General features: G+C 39.6%; 1 long non-coding RNA gene across 4 annotated transcripts in view; it reads left to right on the top strand.

The window, feature by feature from the left end:
• Positions 1-8,861: 8,861 nt before the first annotated feature.
• The window catches only part of LOC137175872 (uncharacterized), a 159,778-nt gene continuing 141,753 nt past the window's right edge, over positions 8,862-26,886 (top strand). For all 4 annotated transcript variants that reach the window (XR_010925736.1, XR_010925733.1, XR_010925735.1 and 1 more), the window contains exons 1-4: positions 8,862-8,950; positions 9,471-9,518; positions 11,580-11,600; positions 12,561-12,690. This is a non-coding gene — a long non-coding RNA (uncharacterized lncRNA). The remainder of the gene's footprint in view (positions 8,951-9,470; positions 9,519-11,579; positions 11,601-12,560; positions 12,691-26,886) is intronic.

Below are 26,886 nucleotides of genomic sequence, written 5' to 3'. Positions count from 1 at the left end.
TTGCTTGTTTTGTCCAGCCATAAATCAAAAATCCAAAGGTATTCAATTTTACAATTATCATATAGCAGAGAAAAACAGCAATTTCTCACATTTGAGAATCTTTAACCAGCAAATGTTTGACATTTTTGCTTGAGAAATTACTTATTGTCGATACATTTTTTTTCGATCAACTTAAATAAAGACTAGTCATTTCAGAAGTTAATGTATGTCCACTACATTTTATGCCAAAGTATTAGCTTGTCGACTATGTTAACATGTTTTCAATTACCAAGCATGCAACCTAAGAAAGTTCTTGACAGTTTTCCGTCAGTGAGAACTGCATTAAGCTCGGTTTCCCTTTTTCTTTTACCTTCTTTAATCACAGTGGAGCCCTTATCAAGTGGGCTGCAGCTTAAAAGCGGTCTCCCCTTTTCTTCTTTGACTATCTCAGGCTCAACAACACCATTTATTTTGCTGGGAAGACAAGCCAATCTTGTTTTGTGTGGGTGTTCCTTTCCTCAAACGCTGCCTGGCTTACCTGTATCTCCAACTTCATCAACCTCTTGATGAAACCCATACTGGCCCTTCTGCTGATAAGGTAAGCCAGGCAACGAGATATATCCATCATTCACCTACTTAACGTGCGTGCACACACACACACACACACACACATGAGAGGGGGGATATGTAGAAGGAGAGGGGAGGTATACTATAACAAGATTAGGATTAGAAATGTGAATGAAATCACACCCTCTGCTGCCACCCAAGTAATCAAACGGCCTCAAACAAAAGAGTAGTTCATTTAGTGCCACTAATTCCTGCTTGGTGGCTTCACAGCATTGCAGTCTCATTATTGTATTAACCCCCACACCTCCTCCCCCATCTACACACACACACACTCACTCACTCACTCACTCACACACACAAACACACACATATACACACACACACACACACACACACACACACACAAATGCACAAAACCTCATAAATTGTGTTGTGGGACTGCTGCCAAAGCGGAGCCTGGGTTCAGCTGGGTAGTTAATCATCTCCTATAGCTTGTAATTTGTGTAAACAATGTTTGTTTGCGCACCAAGAGAGCGAGGGCCCCCCTAGGCTCTAGTTAGCTGTGATGTGGCACCGTACCTGGGAATAGTAGTTCATGTGCGAAAGGGCCAAAGGTTGCAAGGTGTTCATAATTGACTCCCTGTGCCAAGTACGAGTGAAAGCATGGAAAATAACTCGCCAGCGTGGAATCGGTTGTCATGACAGTGCTCCTGGGGGGTGGAGTGGTGCGGAGCGTGAATATGAACAGAAAGATTAATTACGCTCAGGAGGAGAGGGTTGATGCTTGTGTGGGCAGGTGTATATGATGTGTGTGCGTGTGTTGTTGCATCAACTAACATTGGTCCATCTGTGGTTATAAACCGTATCAAGCAGCAGACCTTCTGACCAACATCGCCACATGAAACCCGCCAGGACCTTTGAATGATGTAATTTCTTTTGCATCTCTTGGTTGATTTCCACGGTCACTGTGTGCACAAGGTCATTTAGTTTCTGATCAATAGCTTGTATCGAGCCTACACTCCTCTCACCAACCCCTGTTTCTGAAATGGCCGTTAAATCGATGGGAACAAATGAAATTAAGCTCCTGGGCGGCTCTGAGGAGCAAATGATCTTCCTGTGATTAATAACACACTGTAAACGCATCTGTGCTGGGTATATCACATCAGAGAGTATTTCCTTGCCTTGGCTTGTTTCCTTGGGGTAAGACTAAGAGAATAAAGCCGTGGTAATGGTGTTTATCTGAGGAAGCACCATTTGGTAGAACATTAAAAAAAAGAACAAATGGTTTTGTTTGTACAGATGTAAGTATGTTGCTTTTAGAGACTATGATTATAAAGTTTGCAGTTGAGCTCATAGGACTTGGTTTTACAATCCCGTATTGTAATCCGCAATCATTCTTTCAGTGGGGGTAGGGGGCAAACACTTCACTGGGTTCATCAGGTGGGCACCCTCTTTCCTTGGTGTTTCGCTGATAGGCCTATGCAGCAACAGCACTTCAAGAGGATCAGTTGAGTCGAGGTTCCTTCTGTCAAGGATTCAGTCCTGTTTATGCAGACTGTGAATAATAACCAAACTTCAGAAGAGTCGGTCGATTCCAGGTTTCTTCTGTCAATGATTCAGTCCTGTTTATGTGGACTGTAAATCATAACCAGCAGCAACAGAACTCCAGGAAGATCGGTTGAGTATACATTTCTTCTGTCAATGATTCAGTCCTGTTTATGTGGACTGTAAATCATAACCAGCAGCAACAGAACTCCAGGAGGATCAGTTGAGTCCAGGTTTCCTCTGTCAATGATTCAGTCCTATTTATGTGGACTGTAAATCATAACCAGCAGCAACAGAACTTCAGGAGGATCATTCGAGTCCAGATTTATTCTGTCAATGATTCAGTCCTGTTTATATGTACTGTAAATCATAACCAGCAGCAACAGAACTCCAGGAAGATTGGTCGTGTCCACGTTTCTTCTGTCAATGATTCAGTCCTGTTTATGTGGACTGTAAATCATAACTAGCAGTGGGAGTAGGGGTAGAAGCTTCAGTGGGGTCATCAGGTGGGCACCCTCCTTCCTTGGTGTTTTGTTGATAGGCCCACAACACCTTCTTTTCAGCCAGAGCCAGTTGCTGCTTCGCTTGGCAGCCTCTGTCGGTGACATCCCTCCCAACAGCCTAGTGGTTGACATCACACCACAAAACCCCTGCAGCTGACCTCCACAGGGAGCTCCTATGTTCTCCAGCCCTTTTGTTCTGCTTCAGTTGCTAGATTGGAGTACTTCAGCTTTTTGCGTCTGTGTGCTTCGCCTACTGCATCCTCCCATGACACAGTCAGTTCTATGATGAACAGGGCCTTTTGTGAGGCTGACCACAGGATCAGATCCAGCCTGAGACTGGTTGTAATGATCTCCAGTGGGAAGGTGAGCGTCTGGTCTAGATTGACCTTCATCTTCTATCCTGTGCTGTATCCAGTAAGCTTGATTCTTTTCCTGCAGTTGACCTCTTTGGTACCTTTCCTGCTGGTACAAAGGCCATGGTGTTTGAGAAGCCAGGGGCTCAGGGAGAGAGGGCATTGTTGTTAGTCCTCCTTTCTTCCAACACTAGTTGCCAGTTTCCAGTTGCCAAAGGACCTGGTTGTGCCTCCAGGTGTAGCTTCCTTAGGTGAGGCTGGTCTTGCAGTCAGTGAGTATGTGCTGGAGGATTGCTGGTGTTTGGCAAAGGGGACATGATAGGTCTTCGCCAAGCCTCTGGTTCAGATTCTTGGGACTGGGAAGAACATTGTAGATGGCTCTGATGATGAAGCTAAGTCTGCCTCCTTTCATTTTCCAAAGATCCCTCCAGGCAAGCTTCTGGTGTTCAAGATTTCCCTGTTTTACCTGTGAGACTGCCTTTGCACATCGTTCTGCCTCCTCCTGCTGCTGTATCTCTTTTACCACCATCCCTCTCTTCTGGGCAGGTGTGCTCTGTGCCACGTGGGTCTACTTGTGCCTAGCCCAAAGCCGCCTCATCCATGCTGCACTTGACCCACAGTATCTCCATGCCTGAGAGCAGATTTTGCCTGCTGCACCGCCTCAGATGGGTTCCATTTTCTGCCTGCTGCCACTCTGGGCACTGCTGCCCAAATTGTGATGTCCTGAGTTTCTGTCAGGGTCATCTCCAGCCTTACCTTGGAACATATGTATTCTTCAGTTAGGCTTGTGATAGGCATTTCCAGTTTCCCGTTCCCATAAAAGAGAGCCATTTCTTGATGTATGTACTAACTATTCTCTCCATTGTCTCAATTTTGGTGATGGGAATCTCATAAATCTTCTGAGGCCACATCAGACAGGGGAGCAATCCAAACAGCAGGCAGCAAAGTTTCAACTTACCTGGAGGTATGGTCTTGTCTATGTTAGCAAGGCCTTGATGATTGCCTCCTTCATATGCTTAATCTGGTCCTTAGTCCTTAAGGCTTGCATTGTACCACCACCTTAAGCTCTTGAATGGCATCTTTGATACTGTTGGTATGAGTGTTTCATCAATTTGGAATCTCTGGTCTTTGAGCTTTCCTTTGATAATGAAGATGGTCCTGGATTTGCTTGGCTTAAGCCTCATCCATGCCCATGTTATGTTGGAATGAAGTTATTCCAGGAGTTGCTTTGTACATGCGATGGTTGTGGTCAGAGTGGTCATGTCATCCATATAGGTGCGGATGGGAGGCAGTCGTTGTCCAAACTGCAGTTGTTCTCGTCCTACCACCCATTTGGATCCTCTGACGTTCAGTTCCATGGCCATTGTAAAGGCTAGTGGGGACATGGTGCATCTTACCATTATTCCTGTTTCCAGGGATTGCCAAGACATGGTGTACTCTGATGTTGTGAGGCAAAACTGCAGATCTTGAAAATAATTTCTGACCAGTTTTGTGATGGTCACTGGAACACTGGAGATCTTAATGTTGCATTCCTCGAACTTGCCAATGTTTTAGGATCTATCCTGCATACTATCCTCTTTGACACTTGCAGTGCTCCGCTCTTTTCCTTGTAGAACGATGATCTTGCCCTCTCCTTCATAATTCGGGCTTTCTGTCCTCTGTAGTCTTGCCAAGTATTCTTTTAGGTCTGTTTGCAGTAGGTTGATTCCCCCGTCTCTACTCTGTTGAACCTCCATTGCTTCCTCAAGTCCCTTCTCTCCTTGACTAGGTGCTTGATTTCTTGTTACCTTCTGGACTTGGGTGAGGTTGCCGTTTTATTCTTCCTTGGGTCTCTTGCTCCAAACCTCTCTACCCTGTATTCATAAAACAGGTTGCTCATCCTCTCCAGCTTCTTGTCTGCTATTCCTTGAAATCTTTCAAGGATCTTGCTCAGATCTGCATTGACCATTTTCCACTCTTTTTTGCTGCAGGACTTTGGCCATTTCACATGTGGCCTGTATCCTTGGATCTTATCCATCACATGTTGTGTCTGGATTGGTTGGAGATTCTCAGATGTTGTGGATTGTTATGGAATTTTCCAACTTTAGGGGTTACAAATTGGGTTACACTGGGTCAAGTCTGGGCCTTGAGGTCACACTGTAATGCTAAAGCAGGAAGGGGACATAGTCTCCTCTCCTTGAGACTCCAGCTGTCTGTGATGTTTTGGGGAAAGCAGAAACCTCTCTGATAGAGGGTAAATCAGCATTGCCATGGTCACCAAGGTCGGAGGAGGCTTTCCTAGACAACACAGATAGGTGGATGCGTAGATTCTATTGACACAGTCAGACATTCAAACCAAAACAGCTGAAGTTCCATGCAACGTGACATAAACTGTCACGGGTAAGATGCAGTTCCTTGTTTAGAAACTAGTGAACCAATTAGACTCATTTTTCATATTGTAGGCTGATAAAGACTAGGACTCAGACCTTTAGGGGCCAGAACAGAAAGAGACAGCATCAGAGCAGAACACTGGTGTTTACTGTTTTCGGTTCTGGCCAAGTGCTTCAATAAACCTTTTCAGCTTTAAGACATCAGGCTCGTGTCCACTTTTCTCCACCGAGGTGCTGACCATCGCTCCAAATATCCACAACAGTGGATGACTTACCTTCCTCTACAACCAGGATATTGATACTTGGCGGACTGTGGGTTGTGTCCTGCCTCTGAGCTTCATTCGACTGACTTGACCCTCTCAGGAGATACTGGTTGATACGAAGTCCCAGTCTCACCTGCTTCAGGCATTTCATCCAGCCTTAGTGTATTCTTAGGCCTTGGAGAGATGTTACCTTGGACCAGCCACAGCTACATGTTCAGAGCTCGTGTCTAGCAGCTGTTGTCTCTGTGCCAATTATGTGATTATTGTCATTTCCGTTCCTGTGTCTGTTACCGTTGTGTCAGCCGATGAGCCATCTTCCGCCCCTGCTCTCCCTGGCTCAGGGTTTTTTTTCTATTTAATACCAGGAGAATACCGGGAATCCTGTGACATCAGAGGACAGTTTTTGAGAGAAGGAATAACAAAGTGGCACAGGAGTTTGTCCTCTGAGGTTGGGTGTTTTATATAAAGTAGGATTAGGGGCTTAGCTAGATAACTAAAATGATTATGCTACATTTTGCTAATACTGATATTGATTTGTAAAGTAACAATTATCAGTATTATTTTGGAATATGACTGTTATCCATGTTATAGGCAGCTAATAATAAACAAGATCACTGTGAATTTCCAAAGTTGGCACTACAACAAAAGTCACATGCCCATAAACTGTGACATCTAGCTAAACCACTGAAAATCATGTGATTCATGACATTTGAAGCATTTTCTTCTACTTCTTTTTCATTCTTAAAGTGAAATGGTGCAATCTACACTGAAGCACGATGAGGAGTAGTATTTGGATAACTCTCTGATTAGTTGCTGATACTATCAGACCCCCTGTACTGAAGTCAGTCAGCGAAGTTCAGCTGATCAATTTCAAACTTTAAACTAACTTCAACTTGAAGCAGACCGTATTGGGTAAAATATGCCCAGCTGATGAGTATCAAATTAACTGTGTGACTGCTTGTTTAGTGAGTTTTTCCAGATGTGACCTGAATATAATTGATTTAGCTGTTTACTTCAACATTGTTCCAACTTTCACACAGTTTTCACAGGGCCAGTGCTTGCTGTGCCCTCAGCAGTTGATGTATAATGATGGTAGATGTTTTATGCTAAGGCTTTTGTGTACCAACCATGAGAATTTCCTGCCAAGGCTGGATGAGGTGGAGGATAGTCGAGGTATCTTGTATTGCTTTTGAGAAAATTTGTTTTGGTTTTTGAATTCACTACCCTAAAACATTTCCTATACAAGGCATTTTTTAATGATTCCCAACCTTTCTTCATGAAGATGTGGGACTTAGGGTGTATCTCCATAAAGCTCACTTGTATTCTTACAGCTAGGCCAGGATTTGAAAAATGTGGAAAAGAAGTACTAAGTATAAATAAGTAAAATAAGTATAAATAAAAAAGTAAGTCTGATGTTCAAAAGGCAACAGCAGTGAGTCTTACATCTGATATGTGGACATCCACTCATGTATACATACTTAGCTGTGACCTGTCATTATATGGGATAAAATTAAGAGTTTTGCACTACCTTCTTGGTAATGCAGCCATTTCCTAAAGTTCAAAAAACAATTTTCACCACTCAATCCGTGTAGTTCATGTGCTGGAATTCGCTCAATCTCCCTGTCTGTTTTTAATGTCATCATCATTATCACTTCATTAAATCAGAATGGTCTTTTTCATGTATTTTCACAAGCAATTGATTCTAGCACTGGTTGCCAAGAGAAATGGCAGGACCTGTGTTTTCGGTCCCGCAGGGGCTGAGGTCCATGGCGCCAGTGTGGCCATCCCACAACCCAATGCTTTGCTTTTTTTTGCACATAGAACCTCTCTTTCTGCAGCTGCACAGATGGGTTGTACTCTTTTATTCATAAGGGCTACACTAACTTTGATCTGGCTTTGCATTTGCAGCATGTGTCAGATTGAGATGGAGGGAGAATTGGTGGGAGGGGATGAGCGGGAAGTGGGAGGTGGTCCTATTGGCCAGACACCTTAACTGCTCCCAGTGCCTCTTTTCTATGCTCCTCAGTTCCTCCGGGCCCTGTGTGCTTTCTATTATGCATGAGTGTCATAACCAGTAAAGTCAATCTCCTGGCCACAGACACAGGGTGGACATCCCCACAGCTGTATGAGGGGGGGATTTTGTTGGATATACAAAAAGGAAACACATAGTATAGACTTTGGTTTCTTTTAACAATAGTGACAGCGCCAACTTCAAACTGGGGAATTTGAATCCCTAAATTTTCATAATTGCCCTGCTAAGCCCTGCTCCCCTTAGTTACTGTTGCTATGGCCTTTTGGAGCTTTCCAATGTAGCATGGCACGAGTGCATTTTACAGTGAAAATAGTAGCAGATTTCCATTTGAAATATGCCGCAAGTGTTGAAACAATGTGTTCTTAATTTCAGACAGATGTAGAGAAAAGTATGCTTTTTTTGGTTATTTTTGTCACTTAGAGATTTTTCAGCTAGCTTGCTGACTAGCTAATCAATGTTTATTTAGTGACAGTATTGCCCATAACTATGTGAGTTGGTTGAAAGTTGGTTGCTTTTAGCTGACTTCTTAATGTCTCCAACTAACTGTAATATGCATTTGATGACTACGGATGATGAGTTAAAAGGTTAAAGGCTAAAAATGGCAACAAGTAGGATCCACAAACTGTTCTTTCCTCCCATCTTCAAGGACTAAAAATGGAAACAAAGGAACACCGTTACTTTTGTATTGCAGGATAGAGCAAGTTACGGTTATTTTTTTGTGCTTCTCCTACTGTGACATGTCAAAATGTCTTCTGTGAAAAACGCCTATTGTTAGGGCTTATATTAGAGCAGACAGATACATTGTGTATACCATTCCTTACACTTTTTCTTGTATATTTTTGCTTTTGTAAATGCAACCCCCCCCCCCAAAAAAAACAAAACACAAAACTCTCCAAACTCTTCAGATAGCAAGTATTGCTATTGCTAGCCCCATGCATAACACTTAAGCATGTGGATAAATCCAAAGCTTACAGGCCTTCTGTGCATTTAGCCATGATTGAACAATTGCTGTTTGGGGGAGGTGGTAGCAAAAATGGTCAATTGATATCAAGTTGATAAAAGAGCATGCAAAAAGAAAGCAGGGTTGTAAAAAGCCCATTATGTACTTTTTCATTTGTTTATATTTAATATCATCTTATAATAAGGCTCACCAACAGGATAGAATTTATAGTCTCATTTGCCCTTAAAATATGTTGCAGGAAGCTGTGATTCATTTAAAAATACTAATAATTGCCCTGATCATTTACAGTATATTGTGTGTTTGCCTACCTGTGCTGTGGTTGGACCTAAGAGAGAAATGGTTTTCTTCTCTGCTTCGAGCCCAAGCCCATTTATTAAGGTGTGTTTATCATTCATAGTGACCCAGGTTAAGTGTCCTGAGAATTATATTTAAGGCTGTGGGTCCCAGTTGGCAATTAAGTACAATTCATTACAGCAGACACACAGCCCTACAGGGGAAAAGGTAACTGCCGTGGCAAAACACTGTAGCAAGCAGGGGAGAGAGAAACAGATGAGAGAGGAGTGTGAGGAGCGTGAGATTGATATAAAAAAGAAAAGCAGGAGGAATTTGTGTTGGAGGTAATGAAAGTGAGAAAAGAAGCAGTTTGTGTAGAATGGAGGTGTGTTTTGAGGAGAGGAAGAGTATTAAAACAAAGAAAAACAATATTTTTGCTTGAAAGAGTTAGATCAGACAGAGAAGTGGAGCTGTATTTACCAGTCATACATAGCTTGGCTGCACCCTCACCTGATGGTGTGGTCTGTCAGTGTTGGCACTCCTCTCAGAGAGAATTTCATGCCTTTCATTTGTTGCATTTTGATGTTGAGAGTGTAAGATGTTCTGGTATTTTCTTGCCCTGCAGAATGTTGCCCCAATGCTGGCAGTCTTTTGAAGATGCAGCCCCCAGCTGGTAAGGGTGGACTGTTCAAAAAGCTTTTTTTGTTTACCATATGGAACATACCTAAAGCACTTGAAGTAACTCAATTCCTCATTTAGACCCTGAGTCATGTTTTGAGTAAGCAAACAACCTTCACACCCGGCAGTGGACTTGGCTCAAGTCAGTAGTGTTGTATTGATTGCCCTTTGCTAACACAGTATGAATGGCCTTCAACTTTATGTTTCATGTTTTTAAAGTAATAATTTGACTTTTTTATCGAGGAAATTGTCAGGGGATGCTACTCTCTATAGCAACATTATGTAATACAATTGTATAGATACTACTTGCTGACATAAACTCACACTGCCAGATTTACTGAGCATTTTGCATCTAATTTCTCATACATTGTGAGTCTGGAGTCGTGCGTGTTATTCATCAAACATGCGCAGCAGCCTGGAAGTGCACTTCCTGTCCTTTGAGGTGCACTCTGCATGTTTAGTGGTTGGAAAATGATTGAATATGTGTGGTATTCATATCGCAACAAATGCACTCATAGTTGTTACAACCCAAGTCATTACTTGTTGTAGCTGCATTTCTTTGTTTTTAATTGGGCATACATTTTATAAGGGCTCATTTTGTACCAAGTAAGCATTAATTTGCAGATGGAGTAATTACATAAACTCACCAGTCACCCCCCCAAAAATCACAAAAGTCACAAAAGAACTACAGTGATAAATTGGCCAGGCTGATACATCAGCTGATGTAGCTTATTGCAGGTACAATGTTTATCAGTGTTTATGTTTATGAAAAATGTCAAATATATTGTAGTTTGAGGTCATTCAGAAACACTAACTTCATCACAAAGTTCATCCACCAGTACATACACTGCTCACAATTCTTTAATTATCAAAAAATAATACAATGTTGTTTGTTTATGTAAAAAAACAAAAGGACAAAAAGCAAAAAATATCAACTGATATATTGTTATCATTATCAAACCTTCAAATATCAGTATTGGTATCAGCCTTACAAATTCATCACTGGCTGGGCTCCACTGTTGACTTTTATGTGTTATGCACTCCACAGCTATTCAAACAGTAAGTCAAAACCAGGCTGAAACGCAGTATTTCACTGCCCTTGCTGGTGGAAAGTTTCAAGCCACACCCAGCAAGTTTGGGTACATACATCACAGCAGCAAACTGAGAAGTAAAACCACAGGGAGTTGACAAAAACAAGATATTCGGGGAGTGTTAAGTTAAAATTCCATATTACCTGAAATGGACCATTCCAACTGTCACATTATGTTTGTTGTCTGTAGTCAGCCTTCCAATCTTTGCTGTGATCTTGGATTGAGTCTTTCAGAGTAGTCCAATGGCTCCAATTGGTTCTCTGCTTGCCAATAGAACAAACAAACAAATAAAGATACAGCCAATCACTCCACCATGCATAAAAAGTGATTTTTTTCCTTGGCTAGTTGACAAAAGACATAGCTGGAGTGAAATATGTACTTTTTGATGGAACCAGTAAATACCCCCCAATCAACATGACCAAAGATTGGAAAAAAAGTATTAATAGTTCCAAGATGAGACATAGTAGTTAGTCATTGACATTAGACCCTTCTGTTGATTTATGGTAGCAGTATTGAATCTTTACAAATGATGTTAAATTTGGAATTGCCCTCCGTGGTACTGTAGAATCTGGCCTTGACATTAAACACCTGAGGACCTCTCGCGCCATTCCCAATTCACTCCTACATTCAACATAATGTGAACGGCATGGTGGGTGTTAGGAGGTGCTATTTATTTTACACAGAATGAAATCAATAAAATCGAGCTCCCTTTGTAAACTGAATTGCATTGAATCTGGAGCGCCTTATTGCACCAATTCCACCCGAAAGTAAACAAAACATAAAAATGAAGAAAAATCTTAATTCAATATGAGACTTGTTCGTCTATTCATCAACATTTTCTGAATTATTTGAACGCTCCATTGATCTCTTTGTAAATAGGCTTCAGTGTATTCATAGAGCCTGTTTTGTGATGAAAAGACTTTTTGTTGTTTGTAAAACTTACTCACCCTGCCTCTTCTTTTCAGATTCTTCAAAGGCCCTTTGGGGTGAGTATGAAAAGGAAATATACTGATCACTGCATGCATTATTGTGAGACAAAATCATATCTAACCATACAGTTCATGAATACGGCACTATTCCTGAATGTCAGATTTTAAATACCTGTTTCACAAACCTACCACCCCTTCAACCTCCCCCTTCCCTCTGTTTTCTTTCTCTGCCTCACCTTCCTTCCGGCTTCTCCTTGCTATAATTATTCATCCATTCAGCTTTCTCATTGCATGCACATTGGCTAAGAGGTGCTGTAATCATTTTTTTGATGGAAGGCATTTTTCCCTGTAATCCAACAGAGTGTATGCCAGGTCTCACTCCGGGTCTTTTCATATGGAGGCAGAAGAGGCTGTGCCTCTGGAGGCTTAGCATTCTTAATCTGAATAGCTTTTTGCATTTTCTACCGTCACTGTCAACACTGCATGCCCTCTCAACAAAATGCCACACAAAGCTGACAGTGTTTGAGCTGCGTTCCAATGCTTTTTATACCTACAAGTTAATGCTGTACAAGGTTTTCTACTGAAAGTATACTGCTGATATTGTAACATTAATAAGTGACTTTACTTCTTGTCATTTAGTAATCACTCAACTAAAAATTCATTTTGAATCTTACTTTCTCTTTTGCTTGCTCTTCTTCTTTGTCCAGATTATAAGATAAACACTTTCAGAGCTGAAATTGCTGAAATAAACACAATGAGTAAACAATGCCGTAGCTGCATATTACAGTCTATACGTTGGATTTGGTTTTCGTTTGTGCAGAAACTGTCAAATCATTAATATTGCGTTCTTGCCATATACTTATTTGAAAAAGGCTTTTTGAATGGGAACATAGTGGCGGGTACGACATTAATGATATCTCCGACTGTCAGAAATGTCTCATATTTTTGTTTACCTTTTCGCAAAGTGAGGATACCTACTATTAGTTTGTGTTGTTGATGCTGCAGTTCTGTATTCAGCTCTCTAGACTCTACCTGCCTGCTCCTGCTGCTGCCGCACATCACTTCAGGAATCTGATGAACTGTACCAACCTCAGATTAACCTCCAACCCTGTCTTTCTTTTTCTGCAATCCCAGACCATCACTGGAGGTGAGTCATGCGCACACACACTTGGCACATGGGAACTAGTTTGCACACACACCTACACACACACTCTCTCTCTCTCTCTCTCTCTCTCTCTCTCTCTCTCTCTCTCACACACACACACACACACACACACACACACACACACACACACACACACACACACAAACACACACACAGTGAAGTGAAGTTGCTCATTGACAGGGTTATAGAGAGGTTTAAAATCCACCTGCCCTCCACTGTCAGACAGGCCCTGCTAAGTCTGAAGTTTAATAGACTTGGAGCTCTTGGAGCAGCACCGAGGATATTTTAGGATATTCAAGTGCAAGCCCAGTTAAATCTCTCAAACAGAAATTTAATTTGAAAGTCCTTATCCATGAATCCATTTATAATAATGATATAGAAAAGAAAAGTGACTACAGTATTTATTTGTTTTTTCATTAAAGAAACATTAAACTCGCTCCTCAGTCTTTTGAGCTTTAGAATATAGAAAGCTTTAATATAGAAATAATTTATTTCAATAACTATAAAAATAAATTCTCACTTATTGTACACCTCAGTGTCTTGCTTAAGGACACTTGAGCAGATAAGATGCTTGCCTTCATTGAAGCCACAACCTGGGTCTTACTATTGAAGTACAGTCCTTGTCTCTATATCCAGTACCATCCTGGTGCCTGAGTACCTTTGCAATTTCGGCAAAGTCTACTTTTAGCAAAGAAGGCTGGGAAGACTAAAGTGACTGGGTTTGATGGTGTGTAGTTGATAATGCACATATGAATACATTTTTGCACAAGTTTAAATAAGAATAAACTAAATCTTATTTAGTAAAAACAGAGATTTCTGAAATTATGAGAAACAGCCATTCGTTCTTAGTCACTACCCACATCTCCTGTGAGAATAAAGATCAGTGAAGAATCAGTGTTGGCAGAAGTGCAATCTGTGCTTTGTGTGTTAGCATAGATCATTAACTGTTTTCCCTAAGGGGATAAACATTCTTATTACTACATGCATTCATATGAATTAATTCTTTTTTGCTTCTTTGTTAAATCTAGACTCTACCAGGTTGTTTCTTGTTCCAGTGTGTCTCATTTAATACTAATGCACCATTAGTTCCCTTAGTTAGTCTAAGTAAAGCATTATTCAAGGAAACTGACGTGTTCCTTAAACTGTGCTGACTAATAGAGAGACCAAACCCCTACCAAGGCTCAAACAGCAAAGTTTTGGCTTTGGACTTTAGCTTTTGACAACTTCATTTTTATATTTTCCATTTTTTGGACAGATATCTGTTTCTAAGAGGGAATTAGTTGAAAGAGGCAGATAAAAAGGTTTCATGCCAATTTTGAAGCACTTCAACTGCAGTGTGGTGAATCAGAATTTGATTATCAACTCAGACCTTTGCCTCACTTGTTCTCATTCACTCCAAAATGCGCACTCCATTCTTTACACCTCAGTGCTGTCACAGCTATATATTTACAGAAATAAACACAGAGAACCCTAATAGAGTTTGATTGATCATTGCACAGTACGTAGGTCTATTTTCGCAACAGGAATATTACATTGCAAGCCTAAGTGAACTAGCTTCATTGCAGGCTGTACTGTACTGTATGTGTCCGTGTAGCCACATGGATCTGTCTGAACTCTGCATACACTGACACAAGTTGTAGCATACAAAACTGCATGCCTGTGCATTGTTTGTTGTTTGCTTCTGTTTTGGAGCAAACCTGAGCTCTTTTGAGGCCTGACTGAGAGTGACCAGAACAGAACCAAAAGCAGAAAGCAACAAATGCATCTACTAGCAAGGTACAAGTTGTTCACGTTTTGCATTACTTTACATAAAGCCATAAGAATGTTTATCTGTGACATGCTGAAAACATCAGTGTCAAAAAACCACAAGTACAATTTTTTTTTAAAAATGACGCTCAATCAATCAATCTAGCTAAGGTTAGCTAACTCTACCTAGCATTAGCCACAAGACTGTAACCACAAAAGTCCTGAGTGTATAGAATTGCAGATAAGTTTTTTTTTATTTGTTATAAATTCTGAAAACTTGAATAAAATTCAAACTAAGTAAAACTAAATTAAACTTCAAAAAAACAACCAATTTGTATGAAAACTAATGTGCCATTGCCCTCTTCAAAATTCCGTTAGCTGACATTAAAAGGTTTACCAAAAGCACTATAATTTTAAAACCATTTAAACCATTACAACTGACAATTTTTTTGAAAATGAATTCACTGTCATCATTTGAATTAAGTTACTGTATCATCTTATATCAAATGTAACAGTGTTTTGGAGCCAAACCATGAAACAAATGCACATAGGACTTACTAACTTTTCATTGTGTAACTCCTTAAGATTTTAAGAAGAATACAGTTTGATGTATTTGTGTGAAATCTCTGTTTATGCACTTTATTTTCAAGGTTCACCTTTGCTGGTTTCATTCGAGCCCTGAATGAGCTTCTTTCTAGCTGTTCAGTAGTTGCAAACCAACACGTCTGCTAAGTGAATCATAAGGCAGGCCGTTTTTATTGTGCAGACGAAAACTGTCACATTGATCTTAGGGATGAGTCAATAACCTTCACACAACAAAGGTGATTCTGAATTGCTTAAACTTCAGTGCTGTGAGCTGCGTGTTTGGTTTCACACATGAGGGAGGTATTTTCAGGCAATGAGTAAGCCGAGTGGACTCTCACGATTGTTGTTTTCAGAGGTAAATGTTAAAAACATTCCTCAAGGACACCTAGCAGTTGATAAACCTAGCTATCACGCAATAAACCAAGACATGAAATGAGATTAGTGCAACTTTGTAATTGTCCCCAACAATGAAATCAGGTGAGAGACTATGGATCGACCATCATCGGTCCATCCAAATGTCACACACAATATCTCGGATGCCAGTGATTGGATTTTAATAACATTTTGCTTGGGTGGAGGGGGGATGAGTGTCATTTCTTTCCTTGTGGCATTTTACAAATTACACTGATTAACCAAAGGCAGTACAACAATTGCATGATATTCACATCGACATCATGCACAATATCTCAGATGGACACACGATGATGGAATTATATGTTTCATTATGCCATTCATGCACCGTAAAACTTGCTGCAGGTGCTACTACAACATCATTTATGAAACAGTACATTAAAAAATACTGAATATATCAATGAGCAGTATATCAAACTATATATAAATCTAATGATATATTGAGTAAATTATACTAGTATTAATAAAGTAGTCCAAAGTTATATTGAATTATAAATATCAAATGAAGAAAACTAAATTATACAGAGGGTACATAGATCATATTGAATATAGTGACAAAGAATAAACCAACGCCACATTGGTTTATTGCTAATTATCAAATATTAGCATGCTTACACACTAAATTATCAAATATTAGCATGCTTACACACTAAACTAAGATGGTGATACAAAATAAAACTGAATGCAGAAAATTAGCATGCTACCAAATCCCTGCAAAACTAATGATACTCTCTCAGCTGTACTTTGTGTTTAGTGCTAATTATCAAATATTAGCATGCTTACACACTAAACTAAGATGGTGATACAAAATAAAACTGAATGCAGAAAATCTCAGACAATTCATATATCTAACAATAGTATTAATATAATATTAACATAATAGTAGCCTATTAACAGTCCAAACCTTTGACTGGTAATGTACATAGAACAACAAATACAGTGGAACATGGAACATGGAACTATTTAACAAACAAACAAATTAACAAACCATTTATCAAACAAATTATACATATATTGAGTAATAAAATAGCAAATGTAGCTATTCAAACATTTTAAACCTGCATTAAGCAATATTTTGATATTAATGGAATAGTTTGACATTTTGGGAAATGCACTTGTTTGCGTTCTAACTGATACTTAAAGGAGAAGATCAATACCACTCTCATAAATGTCTGTTCAGTATGAAGTTACAGCCAGCAGCAGGCTGGCTTAGCTTAGCATAAAGACTGGCCAAGACGTAGTCCTGGACATAACCCCTTGTAAATAGTTTGCACACAATGTATTCTACTGACTTCCTTTGACATTTCCCCTAGCCACCATGAGGTAGATATTTATGGTTGTGAGTTAAAACCCCCACAATATATTTTGGCATTTTTAAGATATTACATATTTTTCTGAGTCATTTCCTGACAATGTTGATTAGCCACACTGTTTGCCAAATATTTTTAAATAAATAAAATAATGAATAAATAAATAACTTAATTTTGTGCTCAACATTCAAAAATTTAAGCGTTGCTAAGAGAAATCGATGGTGGATTAGTGGAACGCTACAGTCATACATCATCCTCATAAAATCCCTTTGTTTTTGTGAGTGTCACATAGGCCACTGATACAGTATCAGGCGCCTGTGTTTCAAACTAAATAGGCTATTTGCTGCAGACGTGGTGCTGCAACAACGGATTAATGCTTAAAATATAAATAATGTATTTTAATGAAACACTGTCCAACCAAAATTGGCACAGAAAATAATGTTTAATGTGGTTAAAACAGGTAAGTCAGTAAATGAGTCTGTATTGATCTGTAAATGAATGTAGGTGATTGTTATAGTATCTGCTGTCCACAGCTGCTTTATACTGTATGAAAAGCTTCTCCTTCAGTTCATTAAATCCCTGCAGCATCTGAAGGAAGCAGGACTATGTTGATAAATCCGCAGCCTCTGAGAAGTGCTGCACAAGAGCACAGTACCGTTACACACGGCTGTTCACTGTTTACCTTCACCTGTTTACCATTAAATCACCTGATGACACCAGGATGCAACAGTATAACGACACACACCTCTACACACATCAGACTGGTTGGTTATAACTCGATATTCTGCTTTTTTATGAAGACGTCGGGTTAGTAGGGCTCATCACAGCCTCTTTGCCAACTTTCTTTTTAGCAAACATTGCGTCTCATGTGTCATTCCTGAAACACATTGCAGTGCAAACGCAGTTGTGTAACATTAATTACTAAACTATGTGACCATTTATGAGGTGAGTTACATTAGAATTATTGCTGAACTAGCATTGGTCTGATATAATCATATAAACAACCTCACCAAATCAATTTCTTTATTTTTTTTATTAAAAAATCATTATTATAGTAACTAACTAATGAAAAAAACTACTCCATCTGTCTTTGGCTGCAGATTTTTGATGATGTGTGTTCATGGGTGACCACACCCCCATTCTCTGTTTGAGAAAGATTGCTAACCAATAAACAGGAAGTAATACTGGCTGGAGTGGGGCTTCCAATACAGTAGCAGTCAAAAGTTTGGGAAGGTGTGTCCAAACTTTTGACTGGTACTGTATGTTGGCAACTATTGGATGGATTGCCATCCAGACAGTAATGTCCGCCACAGGAAGACTTTGGTCATAACTTTGGTGACCTCCTGACTTTTCATCTAGCGCCATCATCAGGTCAAAATTTTCATTTGTCTAATACTTTGTTTTATGACCAAATCCCTGCAAAACTAATGATACTCTCTCAGCTGTACTTTGTGTTTAGTGCTAATTATCAAATATTAGCATGCTTACACACTAAACTAAGATGGTGAAATGGTAAACATTATACCTGCTTAGCATCAACATGTTAGTATTGTCATTGTGAGCATGTTAGCATGCTACTGTTAGTATTTAGTTCAAAGCACCACTGTGCTCCACTAAGTACAGCCTCACAGAGCTGCTAGCATGGCTGTAGACACTTACTCATGTTGGAGCAAACACACTAAAATTCCTTCTAGTTATTTTAAAATAGAAGTCTGGGCCCTTTGCCTAGCTTAATTATTTATTTAGTTGCTGACAACACAAACACTGACAAAACAGAGCATCCAGTGCCGGCTGAAATATTTAGTCAGGGTAGATGACAAATCCAGGAATAGCTGAAGACTAACCTAAGTTTAGCTCCCTGTAGAGCTCAGAGATTCTGCCCACAACTAAACTCTAGTGAGACTCGGCTCAGAGTGAGAGATGACGCAGCTAATTGTTTTCCACAAGCCTCACAAGCAGCGTCGACCAGCTCACAGGAAGGGTCCGTGACCACTCGCTGGTGTCCAGGCATGTGTTAAAAGCCTTCCCACAGTGCAACATGCCCTGGACTCATTTCACACCCTTTTCATTGTGAGGGAGCCCAGCCGTGCGTGTGTAAATTCAAGTTTGATATTTCATGGTTTGTGTGTGCATGTTCAGTCACGTTCCTCTGTCATTGTCTGTGTTTGCCTTTTTTGCCTCCATGTACAGCACCTACTGTATGTCCCTGTGTGTGCATTTTTGTGTGTGAATTTGTCTGCGTTTAGGCTTGTCATCCGTGCACGGTGGCCAAGAATAAAGGCAGCTACGCCTTTCAGCAGGATTTGTGTCGCCCAGAAGATTCCTCTTAGTGAAGAACATTTTCCACACGCCTGCTCCTCTTTCCACACTCAGTGGGAGAACATTTCGCTAATCCAATTTAGAACTCGGAAAACAGATTTCTGTCATGCTGTGCCACTCTGAAAATATACTATCTTTCTATACTAATCTTTAGCAATGCTGTGCCAGTGTATGATTCTAGAAGAAATACTTAACTTTGTTTGAAAAGTTTGATATCATTGTTCTAAAGCTGTATGCCCAACTTTAAATTTGTGAATATAATCTTTACCAGAAGTGGTAGAAATCCTTTAACCATGTGTATTTTGTGTCTTTAAGATCTCATTGCTTAAGATCATGAGTAAAGATTGACAGGCAAACCAAGCAGTTCATCATCTCAGCTTGCTCTATTTGATAAAAGGGAAAGTGGGGTCAGAGAGTACATTGAATCATTAAGAGACTTGCACAAATAACCTGCTGGGGTCAAACCACTATCACTTCAAGGCTCGTTGCGCTGTCAGGATCTACAAATGTGCTTATGTGTGTAAAGTGAACACATGAGTCAAGGTTACATAGATACATCCTGTTAACCACCTGTCCATTACATTAGAGACCAGCAGATCCATAGCAGATCCATCAGTGATAGTTCAGATATGTGTGTGTGTGTGTGTTTCTGTGATGGTATGGCTGTGTCAGTGTACATTTTATCTGTAAAATAAAGTAGCGTATCACAGATTGGCTGTAGGCAGAATGGAAAACAGGATCTAATCTGATCATATTGGTTTTCCTCCCTTCTAAACATAAAAGATGGCTTTATAGCTTTAGCTGGCTATAATCATTATTGTACATGGGGAGTATTTGTCTGGCATGTTCCTCTTGACACATGCTGCAGATATACAGCATGGTGTTCATCCAGTTATATGTTGTTCCTGTTAAATATACCAGCCCTAACACTAAAACAATGTAACTATGTGGCAACATTAGTATTCCACTATAAAAATTTGGGTTTATTCATATGTTTGCAGTGAGTTCTCCTGGTCCATTATGAAAGCACATTTTCTTATCTTTCATTGTGAAATTCATTAATGGAAGAGTGGATAAATTGTGTTCTTCAGTCATTGATCACTGATTGCAAGTCTATAAGTGGAAAAAGCATTACACGGTACTTTTAGGATAGTTTTTTTTTTGGCTAGTGGAAGGCTAGGAGTTGGAGAAATAAGTTTGTGATCTGTATGACAGAAGTGAACCAAACTCATGTATTTGGAAACCCTGTGAGACCTCTGCAACTGAGGCAGGGCAGAAAATGTGGAGTGGATTTCGATGTACTGCAGGGTCTGCAGAGACTTCAACTCTCAGCCGTGTTTCCCATCAGTATAGAATTACAAAGGTCACAGTGAAAAAGCCCTTCTATTTCAAATCCTGGTTGTAGGGGTGGCACCTGTGTGCTGTATGTGCTGGCCTTCAGTAAAGCATGGGTGTGATTCTCTATATCAAACGCCCGCGTCACCTGTGAGTCACATTCTTACCTCTTGCTGTTTCATCTCATTTAAAATACTAAGCTCCTCTTTCTTTGTCTGCTCTTATACTTGAGGGCAGATTATGCAATGTGGAATTATACGCCTTGTCACTGAAGGGATCCCTCCTGGGCTACTCCTCAGACCCGTCCACTTCATTGTGCACAAAATGGATCAGAGTTCAGTAGCTACCCTTGTCTGCTACGGCTTTGGAATAATTTGCTTAGGCTCAACATAAACTTCACCTCTGAACCCTTTCACATTAGCTGGAAATCTCTGCACTTGTCCTGCAGACTGGATTTGATTCACTGTAGAAATTAGATTTATGAGTATAGAAATTCTTTATATACTGTAGATGATTTTTCCTTGGTAGCCCCAATTGTACTTAGTTAAAGAGGTACTCCAGCTATTTATTGCTATTGCTATTGCTCCTCTATAAAGTTGGCAGACTTGTGACAGATGGATTTTAAAGAAGAATGATAAAAATCAGTGTAGCAGAGGTTGAGATATCCAAACTTTTAGTCAGTAGTATGTAGTAGTCAGTAGTATAACCACAGGTTACCTTTAAAATACTATTTTTCAAACTTTACAAGTGAGCAGTGTTGTGATAAGTCAATTTTTTAGCGTTGTCTGTTCATAATAAATTATCAAAAAATTGCAATCAGTTATAGTAAATGTAATGTAGCTTTATTCAACACAATATTAAGCTAATAAAACCAAATTAATCAATGCAGTCAGGTTAAACTAATTACGATGAGTGGAGGAAATCTTTAAAAATGAATGAAAACACATTTTATTGAATTGCAAGCACATGTTAATTAATTTGTTCACAGATATTAGGAAATTATCAGTGAAAATAAATTGAATGGAGTGATAAATCAAGCACAGCCATTACACTGGAATATCAAGTATGCTTGTGATTTATTAAATCACAGACAGATAACATTTTTCTTTTTTTGTATTTGTTTGGTGATATTTTAATAAACTTGTCTGAGCTTGAAGAAGTTTTGTTGATATAGAGCAATCTCTGTTGCTCATTCAACATTTCCTTCATTCACCCAAATCACATTTTTTCATTTAGTCCTAGCGATATCCAGCCATACATACATACGACTGCATGTACTGTACAATCACAATAATTGCGCTTTATATTCATGAGGCAATAAGAAAATATAGAATGAGCTTTCACATGTTTGTCCTCCAGCACAGTCCATACAACATAACATAACCATGGACTAAAATGCTCATAAGTTGTATATAGCATAATAGTCTTATAGTTGTGCCCCTTCAGTACCATTACTCATTTTGAAATCCACATATTTTGACTATAATACGACATATATCAGGAGAAGCTGCCCAGTGATTTTTGAGCCTGAGACACTAACTGTTAATAATTTATGCTCATTAGAAATGGCACAATAGTGGGATATATAAAGAGCCAATCTTTATTCATTAAAATAGAGGTCACCCACACTAGGTGTCTTTCTTCTGTAGATTATAAATTGCTTCTCTCTCTGTCTTTCCTTCACAGTCTCTCTTCCTCCACCCACTACCTCTCAGCGTTTGAGAAAGTCGACTGAATTTAAATGGGATAAATCATAAATCTGATTAGGTGAATATTCTCTGTGATCTGGAGGGCAATATGGAAGAAAGGTGATGAATTGAAAATGATGAGGAGACTCCTTTCATTTTTATTTTATTTTATTTTTTTCTCTTTATGTCTTGCCATCCACCACCATCCACCCCCCCATCAGGAGTTTAGTTGAATAATTTACTAGCAGGGCAATAATGTGAGGTATTTCATTAGATGGAAAAGCTCTCCGGTGTCAACGGAGATGTCTCCTAATTGAGAAGCCTTTGATGAATCCCAATCAGGAGCATGACAATTTCATCGGTCTCGAGATGTATTACAGGAACCTGTAATTTTGAACAGTTGCCACAGAGGTTTCATAATGTTCCACAAACAGTCATTAACTTGTAATTAACAATGGCTCTAGGTGGACTGAAGCACACTTCCCCAACTGAAATTAAGTTGTTGATTTTGGTTTAAAAATTTAAATAAATCAGGGTGACAAATACGATTCTTCTTTAAAGGCGACTTTGAAATAATTCTTAAAGATAGGATGGTGCACACAAGACATTTTATACCCTCAGGGAAAGCAACAACAACAACAGTAATCATTTCAGTACACAGTGCATTTCCCTTCTGCTTTACTTCAAAGAAAATAATACACTCATATTAATTGTAGCAATCCTCGTCACATTAGGCTGCAGATGCATTTCATTACAGGTTGTAAGGTCAGGAGGCAGCATTGACTTAACTACGCTTGATGACTTCACATTATTCAGTCTTACGCCATTAGCTGCAAAGGTTATTAACTCAAAGTTTTAAAGCTTTATCAGAGTTTAAGGTTAATCAAAAGGAATGACATCAAGTTATTACATGAAATGGGTTCTTTGCCGGCTCTGTTGCTCTAGATATTCTGGGAGGGATCCTTAAAGTTTTTATAGAAGCACAAAAAGGTTTTACTGACTGACAAATGATTCTGTATGTTAGAGTGTACAGAAATACTGTTAGACTGTTGAAGTTGAATAGACCAACAAAAAATGTTGTATAAATGTTTTTCAGAAGTACAAGGAAGTTCTTATTTTTAAGATAATATGGAGGCCTATATCATGCCATTTAATTTGATTGGAAAACACATTGTTATTTTGCATTGAGATCCATTCAGATCTTCCATTACACAATTCATAGAATATATGCTTATCTTTTATATAGCCACCACATTTATAACTGTCAGTACAGCTGAATTTATTGATAAAAAATACACTTGTACATTTGTTTTTTATCTAACCTTGGTGACCTTCTTAGCCAGGCACATCAGATGTAGCCAAGACTCAGTAAGCATACTGAGTGAGGAATGTTTTATCATGCCAGAGACACTGCAGAGGAGAGGCCATTGATCTGTGAAACCACAGTGTCAAACCTCTGCTCTCACTGCAAGGCTGCACGTACATGGAAACTATACTAAATGGATACTAAGGGTTTAAATACCACCTCTCTCGGTATTTTGTACTATGTGCAAAAAGGTTGGGTGACCTGTGCCAACCAACCTGTGCCAGTGACGGTGGTGCATGATGATTATGTAATAAAAGCTCATCTTAGAATTCAGACTAGTAAAAAAAAAAGCTCTCAACTAGGCTCCGTCATTTGTCTTGGTATGAGATGATGTATGGCGTCTTAGGGGTCTGTTACGCTGCATACTTGGCATTTGTCAAATAGTTCAAGGTCGGTGTGTTGACAGGGTTGTGCCTTGTCTTTTGTCTTGTTTTGGATTTTCATGGACAGGATCTTAATGTTGGGAACAACCTCGATACTGTGAGGAAGGATTTTGATTCTGCTGTTTGGTGTTCAATCTGATGGGCCTTCAAACTCAGGGATGTATTACTCAAAAAGGCCTTCTTGGATTGTATTTCATCTTCTAACCAGTACCTGAAACAACACGCCTGCACCAATGTTTTTTAATAACACAGTTTTTGGTCTCGGGGCCCAAGATAGCCATGTTCACACAGCTGGGTCATACGAAGGACCGTAATAAAAAAGTAGAAGATGGTTTTTGCAAATTCACGCTGGCCGAAAGACCGAAAAGCAGAAAAGAAAGAAGATAATTAGATCATGGATTCAGGCATGAAAGATGAGGTTTCTTCAGTCTTCCTTGTCTACAGAGCTCTGCAATCCAGGAGGAATGTAAAACTGTGCCACTCCTCTTCTATTTTGAGAGATCCCTACTGAGGTAGATCAGGCATATAGATTACCTTCCACTGGAAGTATAATGGGCATGGCCAGCTGTGAAGGAAGCCCAGGGTTGACCAAAGACCTACTGGAGGGATTTTATCTCACAGCTGGCCTGGGAACACCTGGAGATCCCACAGCTAAAGGAAGTTGCCCTGCAGAAACATGTCTGCAGTAACAGCGGCTAGCAAATGGAGATGCGAATAAATGGATTCCCTGAGGTACCCAACGATTTTCTGTCCATCTATCTATTCCCTTATGTCATCCAACACATCTTAAAGCAAGCAACACATGAGCTGCTCACATTCCAATTTCTGCCCCCCTCCCCGCTACAGCAGACAGACACACAGCCTCCATATCTCCCACAGATAGAGTATTGCAGTGACCAGCACATTTGAGCCACAAACCCCTCTATTTCTCCATTGCTCACTCTCGCTATCCCTCCATCGCCAGCTGAGCAAGGCGTCGGGATGCTATCACGCCCCAGGCAATCAGAGATACAGTCATATGTCACAAATAGGTGTCAACTCTTATTAAAGTGGGGAGGGGGTTGAAGGGAAGAGAAAACTCACTTATCAGAAAGGACATAGCTGTAACATACCCCCCTCCCTTTTCTCCATTTGCCCGGCCTGTGCTGGATATCACCTTTTTTCCTTCACAGGCCAGCGATATTTGACCAATAACACAAATGTAATACATCTCCCCTCCGCTCTCCGGCACAATCGTAGTTGATTTAATGGACCTGTTAACTGCCAGTAGAGTTTATTCAATGCTTTTTAAAGGATGGGAAGTGAGCCTGCAGGTGCAGTATGGCAAGGACATACAAGGCCTCATCTCTGCTTTCATACAGTCGCCTTGAGTATTATCAAGTTATTTGTTGGAAATTGGTATGATTGGTTGCTTTGTGTTAGTTTTGGCCTAGTTTAGCAAAGTTGCTATAGGAAAAGTTTTCATGTCTCTTATCATCTTTTTCTATATATTGCACCCGTCCCATCACCTCTAAGTATTTTGTGTTGGGTGTTTCTCAAACCAAGTTTCAGGGTCATGTTTGTAAAAGTTTTTGTTTAATTTAAACAACAAAAGGAAGGTAACATTTGGTAACAAGATAGGGATTACTTCATCTGAGGGGAGTTTTCTTAAAAACGTTTGTTTTTTACAAATTCTGTAATTAGATATAAATTGTATAAGAGCCTTTACATTAGAATAAGAATTGGTTCATTTCACAATGACGTTTGAAAATACAGTGACATCACTATGATTTAATAATGGGATATTCAAACAGTGCCAATACATGCTTCCAATTTGCACCTACATCATGTCCTTTCATAGACATGGTATTTTATCTTTTTCATTAATTGATATATTTTAAATCAGGCACAGAAGAATGAATTGACAGAGTCACTCAAGTGGCAAATCTCCCCATTCTTGCAAATCAATGAACTCTCCACCAAAGTTAAACGATCTGACATGATTTGAGAGAATGAAATCCATATCCAGCTCTTTGTGCTGGAAATAAAGTGCTCATTTTATCCAAAAGTACACTGGAGCTGAACAAAACAACAGACTCGAATTATACATCATACATGGTTTATGGTACATTGACTTTGCTGATCTATGGTGCAGCCCTTTGTAGCCTGAGGTCATGGTTACATGTGTGATTACAAACACTGCTTTTGTAGCTAACATAAGAGAGTCAGCTGTATCACACTTACAGTCACTCCATACAGTGCCTCCATGTTGAAACTGTTGTCTCGGGCTTAATGTGGTGTTATGCAGCTGTTACACCCTGCCCTTAGTCGGCCCTATAAGGCGAACAACACTCCACCATTGACCCAAAGTAAAACTTTAACAACACCTTTTAAAATATCCAAACCATGGGATTTATTAACATAAAGACATACAAAACAACCAAGACACTAAATAAAGACTATAAACAACTGTCAAAAGACAACAGCAACACTTAATAAAATCCCAGGCTGAGAGGCAGCAGTCCACAGACCAGAAGCCTCTCGCTGCAACAGCAACCTGGAGCATTTAACCACTTCCTTTCCCGGCGTTTTCCAGGTGCACCTCAGTGAGGACTAATCAGGTGTAGAAGACATGGGCGGAACAAGAGACAGAAGAGAAAAAAGGAGCAACAGCACAGGGAACACATACAGCTGTAACACAGCATAAACATCTTTCAGTGCAGAAACAGTTGTGTTGGCATATAGTGAAGAAGAAATGTGTTTGCATGTTTCTGTTTGTGTGCATGTACAGTATTTCCCTTACATATTTAAAGTTGCACACCCAAATCTGTAAACTTGTCAATGAATGCATCATGCATTATATGTTTTCTGAATGAAAAACAGTCAGCGCAGAGCTGATGTAATTATGTAAAAAATGATCAATTAATAGATAGTGTACAGTGAACTCGTTCTTACTGAATATAATGTCAGTTTCAACAATAGAATTATCATATTCATTGTTCTGTTCTTGTAGTTTAATTGAATAATCGATTTTCCTTGCGTGAATGCCACAAATA

Source organism: Thunnus thynnus, chromosome 23 (assembly GCF_963924715.1).
Source record: "Thunnus thynnus chromosome 23, fThuThy2.1, whole genome shotgun sequence".
NCBI classification, from domain to species: Eukaryota; Metazoa; Chordata; class Actinopteri; order Scombriformes; family Scombridae; genus Thunnus; species Thunnus thynnus.
Note: the sequence above shows the minus strand (reverse complement) of the source record. Positions and strands in the feature narration are given on the sequence as shown.